Here is a 9,885-nt window from a genome sequence, read left to right as displayed (position 1 = left end):
GTATGACACATGATCTATAGGAATTTAATATTATATGTGTATATATAATGCATATGGCTTAAGCATGCTATATGAGTTCAAGGAATTTATAGTGGAAAGGGCAGTGAAATTTCTGAAAAGGCTACTCGCTATGACCTCATCTAGCTAAGGCAATGCCAGGTGAATATAGTAAAAATAAATAGATTAAAAACAATGATGGCTCTAAAAAAACCCTCCTCTACCATAAAGCAAGCTATAGTTCACTGATTTTTCAAATTTTTGATTATGATGCATAGTAAGAAATGCACTTTACAGTATAGCTCAGTACATAGACAGGTGTAACTGAGACATTTCATTAAATGATACTTCCCCTTTGAACTGCGTTGCACCCTGGTCTACTGCATTTTTAAAACAGCCTGGTTCTGAACCATGAAAATGATTTCAAGGTTCACCAATGGGCTGCAAACTGTAGATAGAAAGATACTGAACTGTATAATAAAGCAGGACTTTAATAATTAAATAAGATATTTCTACACTAAAGGCAAAAACACTCCATCCCCCATCCTACTTGGGTGCATCACCTAGTTGCTTATTATCTTCATTTTTTTCTGTGGCTGTCACTTTCTACAGGAGGCCTAACTTTGTTGAAAACTTTAGGGGCAGATATGGAAAGGGAATTGAGGGCTGCATATCCTGAAATCCATGGTTCCTTTAGCCACCTTAGAAAATGCCCTGTTTAGAGCACAAAGCAAGTTTTTTTTTTAACATCTTTATTAGAGTATAATTGCTTTACAATGACGCGTTAGTTTCTGCTTTATAACAAAGTGAATCAGCTATACGTATACATATATCACCATATCTCCTCCCTCCTGCATCTCCCTGCCACCCCCCCATCGCACCCCTCTAGGTGGTCACAAAGCACAGAGCTGATCTCCCTGTGCTATGAGGCTGCTTCCCACTAGCTAATGATTTTACATTTGGTAGTGTTTATATGTCCATGCCACTCTCTCACTTTTTCCCAGGTTACCCTTCCCCCTCCCCGTGTCCTCAAGTCCATTCTCTAGTAAGTCTGCATCTTTATTCCTGACCTGCCCCTAGGTTCTTCATAATCATTTTTTTTTTTTAGATTCCATATATATGTGTTAGCATACGGTATTTGTTTTTCTCTTTCTGACTTACTTCACTCTGTATGACAGACTCTAGGTCCATCCACCTCACTACAAATAACTCAATTTCGTTTCTTTTTATGGCTGAGTAATATTCCATTGTATATATGTGCCACATCTTCTTTATCCATTCATCTGTCGATGGACACTTAGGTTGCTTCCATGTCCTGGCTATTGTAAATAGAGCTGCAATGAACATTGTGGTACATGACTCTTTTTGAATTATGGTTTTCTCAGGGTATATGCTCAGTAGTGGGGTTGCTGTGTCATATGGTAGTTCTATTTTTAGTTTTTTAAGGAACCTTCATACTGTTCTCCACAGTGGCTGTATCAATTTACATTCCCACCAACAGTGCAAGAGGGTTCCCTTTTCTCCACACCCTCTCCAGCACTTATTGTTTGTAGATTTTTCGATGATGGCCATTCTGACTGGTGTGAGGTGATACCTCATTGTAGTTTTTTTTTTTTTTTTCGGTACGCGGGCCTCTCACTGTTGTGGCCTCTCCCGTTGCGGAGCACAGACTCTGGATGCGCAGGCTCAGCGGTCATGGCTCACGGCCTAGCCACTCTGTGGCATGTGGGAACTTCCCGGACTGGGGCACGAACCTGTGTCCCCTGCATCGGCAGGCGGACTCTCAACCACTGTGCCACCAGGGAAGCCCCTCGTTGTAGTTTTGATTTGCAGTTCTCTAATTATTAGTGATGTTGAGCATCTTTACATGTGTTTGTTGGCAATCTGTATATCTTCTCTGGAGAAATGTCTATTTAGGTCTTCTGCCCATTTTTGGATTGGGTTGTTTTTTTGATATTGAGCTGCAGGAGCTGCTTGTATATTCTGGAGATTAATCCTTTGTCAGTTGCTTCATTTGCAAATATTTTCTCCCATTCTGAGGGTTGTCTTTTCGTCTTGTTTATGGTTTCCTTTGCTGTGCAAAAGCTTTAAAGTTTCATTAGGTCCCATTTGCTTATTTTTGTTTCCATTTCTCTAGGAGGTGGGTCAGAAATGATCTTGCTGTGATTTATGTCATGGAGTGCTCTGCCTATGTTTTCCTCTAAGAGTTTTATAGTGTCTGGCCTTACATTTAGGTCTTTAATCCATTTTGAGTTTATTTTTGTGTATGGTGTTAGGGAGTGTTCTAATTTCACTCTTTTACATGTAGCTGTCCAGTTTTCCCAGCACCACTTATTGAAGAGGCTGTCTGTTCTCCATTGTATATTCTTGCCTCCTTTATCAAATATAAGGTGACCATATGTGTGTGAGTTTATCTCTGGACTTTCTATCCTGTTCCATTGATCTATATTTCTGTTTTTGTGCCAGTACCATACTGTCTTGATTACTGTAGCTTTGTAGTATAGTCTGAAGTCCAGGCACCTGATTCCTCCAGCTCCATTTTTCTTTCTCAAGATTGCTTTGGCTATTCAGGGTCTTTTGTGTTTCCATACAAATTATGAAATTTTTTGTTCTAGGACACATAGCAGGTTTTGAATGAAGGTACTTTGTTCCACTAGGGCCTGACTGTTGGTGTTGTGGTAAGTTTCCAGAAAGTGCTAGAAAACACAGAATGATCTGAGAAGCTGTGAGAGTCCCTTCCCATCATCATTAGGTATTTGGAGCTTTAGAGGACATGCTAAGGAGGCTATCAGCCCTGCTCTGGTCCCTGCTCCTGGGGTATGTATTTGGAGGTAGCTGAGCAAAGCCCACGGCTTAAGCACATAAACCTGTCAGAGAACATAAACCACTTCACTCCCACTCTTGGGACCTGATAAGAATGGATACAAAAGAAAACTATTCTCTTGTAAATTTAATTTCTAGTAAAAACTAGAAATACAAATACTAATACAAAATGTATTATATCACTTCTTAACGGTGATAACTTTACTTTGGTGCTCTCTAGCTGAGTTGTTGAAAGAGACAAAGTGCCTGTGTTTATATTACCTCCGAACACTGCTATGTAGCTTAAATTCTCTGCCCTTGCTCCTCCAAGTCAGGTCCTTGTCTGCAGCACTGCCATCGCCTGAGTGCTTGTTAGAAACTCAGCCTTTCAGGCCCCATCCCAGCCTTTTTTGAATCAAAATCTGCATTTTTACAAGATCCCTTCATGACTCAAATGCACATTTAAGTCTGAGAAATTAGACTTCAATCTTTTTCTGGTTTGCAGAGTAACAAGCTTCTTTGGTTTCCCTTTATCTTCCACAGTAGATGTGTTTCGTGTCTCTGTGTCTACACTAGCTACTTTAACTCCGCAGGCTGTTTAAGCAAATAGCTTTAAAAGTTGATTCATAGAACCTGTTGTAATTTGAACCATGTAAACTCATTCCATTATAACTGTGCTTTGAGGGAGGAGACAGAGGGATAACTCTGGAAGGGATGTTGACTGACCATCTCCCAGGCAGGACTCCATAGGGTGATATTATTTTGATAAAATCATTATGCTAGCGTCTAGTCCATTGTTTTCTATGAATCTCCCATTGAGTGATCCAGAGCTGAAAGGACTTGAGAAGGCCAATATTATGCTGTATGAACTTATGAGAGATTGCTATATAAGCATGCCAGTTTTTACAACCAGAAATAAAACAATTGTGCAGACCTGATGTTTCCTGTTCGTTTGACCAGAAAATTCACTCTATATGAAAACTACTTGGAAAGCTTAAGTAAGTCTCTTGTTAAGGACGAAATCAGATCAGAGCCAGTTTGTTAATTTTATAATTCTTGAGGCTTAGGAGCATGAGATATAAATATAAACATATGTGTATATATATATCTATGATATCTAAATATCCATACAGGCCCATTAACCAAACATTTAAGACAGTAGTTTGGAGAACACCCACCCTAGACAGTGGTGACCACAGATAGATTTTGGACCTTGCTAGAGTCTTTCTCTGTATATATTTGATTTCATCATCTCTCAGCTTTCTGGGGATCATCATCATTGCTTACATGTTCTGTCTACACTAAGACCATCCTCAGATTATAAATAAATCCACATTGCAAATTACTCTGCTTAGGGGATCATATGTTAGAAAACCCACCAGTTCTCTTTCAGAAGCTCTAGGAAGGCTTCCTAAAGGAGGGGAAGACATTGATGAGGTAGAAGGTCAAGGTTAAGGGAAGCTACTGGGTCAAAAATGGGATAAAGCAGTGGACTCAGTCAACCAACTAAGGCACTGCAGAAGATACAATAAAGTGTAAGTGATGGAAGCAGCCTCACACAAGTATGAAATCAAGCTTGCAGACAAAACACACATGAAACAAGGGAACAATTATAAGGCAGCAAATAACCAAGTGCTAAAGAAATGACATGTTGGTAAGAGCTTTGTACTACCCATGATTCTAAACAAATAACATGTTTGTAGAAAGCTATTTTTAATATTTAGTATATAAATATGGATATATTTATATTACAGGGGATCAAGTGTAGTATAAAGCTCTTTACAATGTAACAATTCTTTGAAATATGTAACAATTCTTTGTAACAATTCTTTGAAATATGAAGAAGTTAATAACTCACCCAGGATCACAGAACTAGTAAGTGGGACAACCAAGACTAGAGTTTAGGACTTTCAACTTTATAACCAAAATTATTTTAATGACATTAAACTATTTCTCTGTGATAGACAAAATATGTTTACTTAGAAGAAAATGTGATATGTGAGATTGCTGTAGTACTCTGGTGAAGGGGTTTTATTCATCACTAGATATTTAGATTTTTTTTAAAGATTTTTTTTAATGTGGTACATTGTTTTTTAAAAGTCTTTATTGAATTTGTTACAATACTGCTTCTGTTTTATGTTTTGATTTTTTTGTTTGAGAGGCATGTGGGATCTTAGCTCCCCCACCAGGGATGGAACCCGCACCCCCTGCACTGGAAGGTGAAGTCTTAACCACTGGACCGCCAAGGAAGTCCCGACATTTAGTTTTATAAGAAATCACTGTAAGGGTCTGAAGAGGGAAGGGAATGGAGAACAACAAACAAAACCTTGGCCACGTGTACTGAAGTTATGTGGAAGGGGTCAGAGCCTGCAGAGCAACAAGTCAAGCTGAGAGATGATAGTGTACTTAACGAAGGCAACCGTGATGAGGGAGATAGAAAGGAAGGGGTAGATGCTAAAGACACTCTGGAGCCCCCAGTGGCAGGTGTTGGCAATGCAGAATAAAGGATATCTGACCTTGATTGTTTTTGCTTGGGTTGTATTGCTCCCTAGGATGAGGGGGCATTGGAAGTTAAAAAATGAGACGGTAAATATTTTGTTCTTCACGATCAATTTTAAATAATATTTAGACCCTGATTTCGAAATGTCCTGTGGACAGAATGCTGCCGTGTTGGGCTGCTGCTGGTGGGGCAGGTGGGAAGGGCAGACATTCAGAGGCTAAGGAAGAGCGGTTGGTGGGATATGCCTGAGAGCTAAGGACCATCTTTGTTACTTTTGTCTCTTTCATAAGGTTCTAGAAAGACCGTGGCATCACCAGCATGTCTTTCCTTGGAATGTCTAGGTTTTTCCCACCCACTGAATATTTGTGTGTCAGATTATTTATCACTAGATATATATTTGTTTCTGTTTTCCCAGTTGTTTCATTTTGTTACTTCCTGACCTTATTTTTAACCTCTCTAGGTTCCTTTCTATTTATTTTTTGGCCCCGGTGCCCTGAATTCCTCCCGATTTAGTGTCAATATGATGTGAACTCTAAAGGTAAACAAGGCACACTGATGTGCTTGGAGTATCAAGTCATTCATACCTTTTCCCTTCTTTGTCTTATTTTCCTTATCTCCCTCTTCCTCTCTATTAATAAATACTTGAGTCATTTAAAACTATGCGACAGGCATTTCCTCAGCAGGAGATAGATCCTGGAACAGAAGTTTAAAAACATTGAAGATGAAATACCACAACCTACAGCAGTGTTTCCTAAGCTGTAGTTATTTGCATACTGCCTCAGTGATTTGCCCTGTCTGCATACCATTTGTTAGTTACTTAACTTTTTTTGTCCAAATCGAGTCACTTATTTTACTCAAATTAATTTTTATAAGGGAAAATTTTCTATCAACAATGAAAAATTTAAACATTAAAAAAATGCACGTTAAAATACATAACTATTAAAAAATGTTCATCTGTGCCATTACAGACCATATGTCCTTAGTGGAGGGGCTGACTGAGAACAATATATTCAAAATGTTACGAACAATTGCGTTCTAACTCTTTGAACGTTCTTTGTGTTGAATACAGACTTGCCTCTTCCCATGCATCGGTCCTAGTTTTGTCATAGGGAGCAACACAAAATAAGTTTTGCTTTTTTGTCATAAATTGCTTCTCTTTAAAGAAGACAGTTCCTTTTGGGTCTCCTTTCCTCTGGACTAGATACCCCAGGTGCCCTCACTCCATTCATGTGTGGCTCTTTTACTGTGTGTTCCCTGCCCTCCTATCACTGCAGTCTCTTTCCTCCAAATAAAATCAAGTTTTGAATCCTGGCTTGTCCATCTCCTTCCGAAAGAACAGTTCTGAGACTGGCCACGGTTCTCCAGATGAGTTTTGACCGGTGCAGAGATAATCAGATTTTGCTTGCTTTTCTTCTGGACACTGTTTTTCTCTTAACAAGGCCTAGAATTGTACTACTTAAAAAAAAAGTAATTGCATTATACTGTTGACTCATATTCTGGATGTGGCTGTCTAATACTGCCCATCATTTTCACTTCTTATCAGTTCTTTCCCATGTTAGGCCTGTGCTGTGAAAAAAATCTAAATGGGAAAAATGTTCACATATTCTTATTGAATTGAATTTTGCTGATTTTGGTCTTTGTCCCAGACTTTATTCTGAATCCTACTCTGTCCTTTAATATTTTAACTCTCTTCTCACCTTAGGAAAAACCATTTCGATAAATAAATTTCCATTCAAACTACTGATAACAAACTCAACAGCATTAGGCCAGGGACAGAACCCCTTCTGTACATCACAGGCGGATTCATTCAGGCCAACATAGATCCAGTAAGACTCGTGTGATCCAGGCCACTGGTGACAAAAGCTACTTATTTCTAGTTACTTGTTCTTCCTATTGGAAAACCATGGAGAACACTTGTCTATCTAAATTTGGGGGGGAGGGCATTTTCTCACTTGTCATCATAGATCACTAATCAGTATCCATTCTGGAAGTGTCGTCAGTGTTCTGAGGTTTCATTTATCTGGTCCCAGAGACTTGAACTTATTTAAATTGCCCAGATGAATATCTATTGCTTAATTAAAACTCACTCTCCAGTTTCTGCAGAAATGTTTATTATGTCCTGTCCAATTTGACAATCATTCTTCTTAATGGAAAAGAAAGAAAGAAAATAGCTTATTTCCTTGCCTCTGGATTCTTTCTTAAATCCCTTGTGGTTTTTTAGGATTCACTGCCTCTGAGGGAAGAGATTCATTCATTTATTCATGAGCTCCTAGATGCCCTAAATGTCTTATAATCTGAGGATAGTAAGAGAAAATATGAAGTCTCTGGTCTTAATGAATTGATAATATAGTAGAAGGACATAATAATAATCAGAAAAGTGGAATATAAGCCATCTTAGTCTTTGTGGGCTGCTGTAACAAAATACCATAGACTGGGTAGCTTATAAACAACAGAAATTTATTTCTCACAGTTCTGGAGGCTAGAAGTCTGAGATCAGGGTCCCAGCATGGTCGGTTGAAGGCTGTTTTCTGGGCTGCAGACTTCTTGTTGTACCCTCACATGATAGAAGGGGCTTGAGAGCTCTGTGGGGCCTCTTTTATAAGGGCACTAATCCCATTCATTAGGGCTCTGCCCTCACGACCTAATCACTTCCCAAAGGCCCCACCTACTCACACCATTACCTTTAAGGGTTAGGATTTCAACATGATTTTTTTGTGGGGGGAGGAGGGACACAAACATTGAGACTACAGTATGAGCAGAGGTGCTAAAAGCACGGGGACTGAATCACTTTGTGAGTTTAAACCTTGGGTTACCCTGGTTGGTTTTGAGGTTGTGCACTGCATGCTCCAGGGGCTACCATTCATAAAGGCAATGTTGTGTACAATTGTGTGCAGTGGTCTGAATCCTGGATCCGCTACTTATCAGCGCTATATCTTTTCTCAAGTTATCCTTGTTCAAACCTATTAACCTTCACTTTCCGACTCTGGAGAATGGGGGATATAACTGTACCTATCTCATAGGGTTGTGATGAAGTTTAAATAAAAACCCTCTAATACATTTATCTCAGTGCTTGGCACTTATTGAGTGCTTGATAAATGCTGTTATTATTAATAAAATGTGACCAGGCTCTATTGGAAGCACACATAGTGAGCTATAGAAGCACAAGAGTGCTGTGTATTAGCGTCCAATGACTGATGTAACAAATTACCACAAATGTGGAGGCTTAAAACAGGACACATTTATTCTCTTACAGTTATGGAGGTTAGAGGTTCAAAATCAGTTTCCCTGGCATAAGGCAAGAAATCAGCAGGGGAGGCTTTAGGGGAGAAGCCATTCCTTGCCTTTTCCTGTTTCTGGTGAACCAGCATTTCTTGGTTGTGCATTACCCCAGTCTCTGTCTCTGTGGTCACATTTCCTTCTCCTCCTCTGTGTGTAGTCAAATCTCCCTCTGCCTCCTTCTAGAAGGACATGTTATTTCATTTAGGGGTTACCCAGATAATCCAAGATGTTCTCCCTATCTCAAGATTCTTAACTTAAACACATCTGCGAAAGCCCTTTGCCATAGAAAGTAACATTCATAGGTTCTAGGGATTAGGATATGGATATCTTACGGGGCCATTATTGTATTAGGATTTCTCTAGAGAAACAGAATGAATAGGATATATAGATATAGACAGAGATATAGGTATAGATATAGATATACATATAGATAAGAGGCTCATGAGGTTATGGAAGCTAAGTCACACAACCCTGCCATTTGCAAGCCGGAGAACCGGGAAAGCTGGTGGTATGATTCAGTCCAAGTCCAAAGGCCCGAGAACTGGGGGACTGCTGTTGTAAGTTAAGGAGTCTGAAGATCTGTGGACCAGGAGCTCTGATGTCTGAGGCCAGGAAAAGATGGATGTCTCAGTTCACAAAGGGAGAGAATTTGCCCTTCCTTTGCCTTTTTGTTCCATTTGGGGCCCTGGTGGTTTGGATGGTGCCCACCCATATTTGTGAAGGTGGATCTCTTTACTCAGTCTACTGAATCAAATGCTTCCAGAAACACCCTCACAGACACATCCAGAAATTACATTTTATGAGCTATCTGGGCATCTCTTAGCTCAATCAAGTTGATGCATAATATTAACCATCACAATTATATAGCCCACCACAGGCTGCCCAACCCAGTTTAGAATGGGGAGGAAAGGAATGTCAGAGACACTTTCCTGAAGGAGTTGGTGGCTGACCCCAGCCATGAGGGTGGGCTAGAGAACTGCTGAAGAGCATCCCAGGTGGGGAAACCATATGGAGAGAGTGACAGTGGACAAGCCAGAGAAACATGGCTCATTGTCAGTTCAGTGTGAAATTTTTAAATCATTTTTCTTAGCTGACATATCAAATTCTTTATTTTCCCTCTTTTAAACTCAGGATTATTTTGTTTTTAAATGTATATTTAAATTTGGGACTCCAGGAAAACCTTGATCAAGAGTATCATGTTTGTTGCAAGTTAAATATATCTTCAAATATGGTGGCTGCTCCCTTTCTTGCTGCCTAGAAGGGTGAGGGCTGCTTCGCTGGTGTTTGCAGAGGTTGCAGACCTAGCC

General features: G+C 39.6%; 1 protein-coding gene across 1 annotated transcript in view; it reads left to right on the top strand.

The window, feature by feature from the left end:
* Positions 1-9,885, top strand: part of CDC20B (cell division cycle 20B) — a 62,474-nt gene that overhangs the window by 12,031 nt on the left and 40,558 nt on the right. The gene's annotated exons all lie outside the window — the stretch shown is intronic.

This window comes from Globicephala melas, chromosome 3 (assembly GCF_963455315.2).
Source record: "Globicephala melas chromosome 3, mGloMel1.2, whole genome shotgun sequence".
Classification (NCBI taxonomy): Eukaryota; Metazoa; Chordata; class Mammalia; order Artiodactyla; family Delphinidae; genus Globicephala; species Globicephala melas.
The sequence above is the reverse complement of the archived record's forward strand: the minus strand, read 5'-3'. Positions and strand labels throughout refer to the sequence as shown.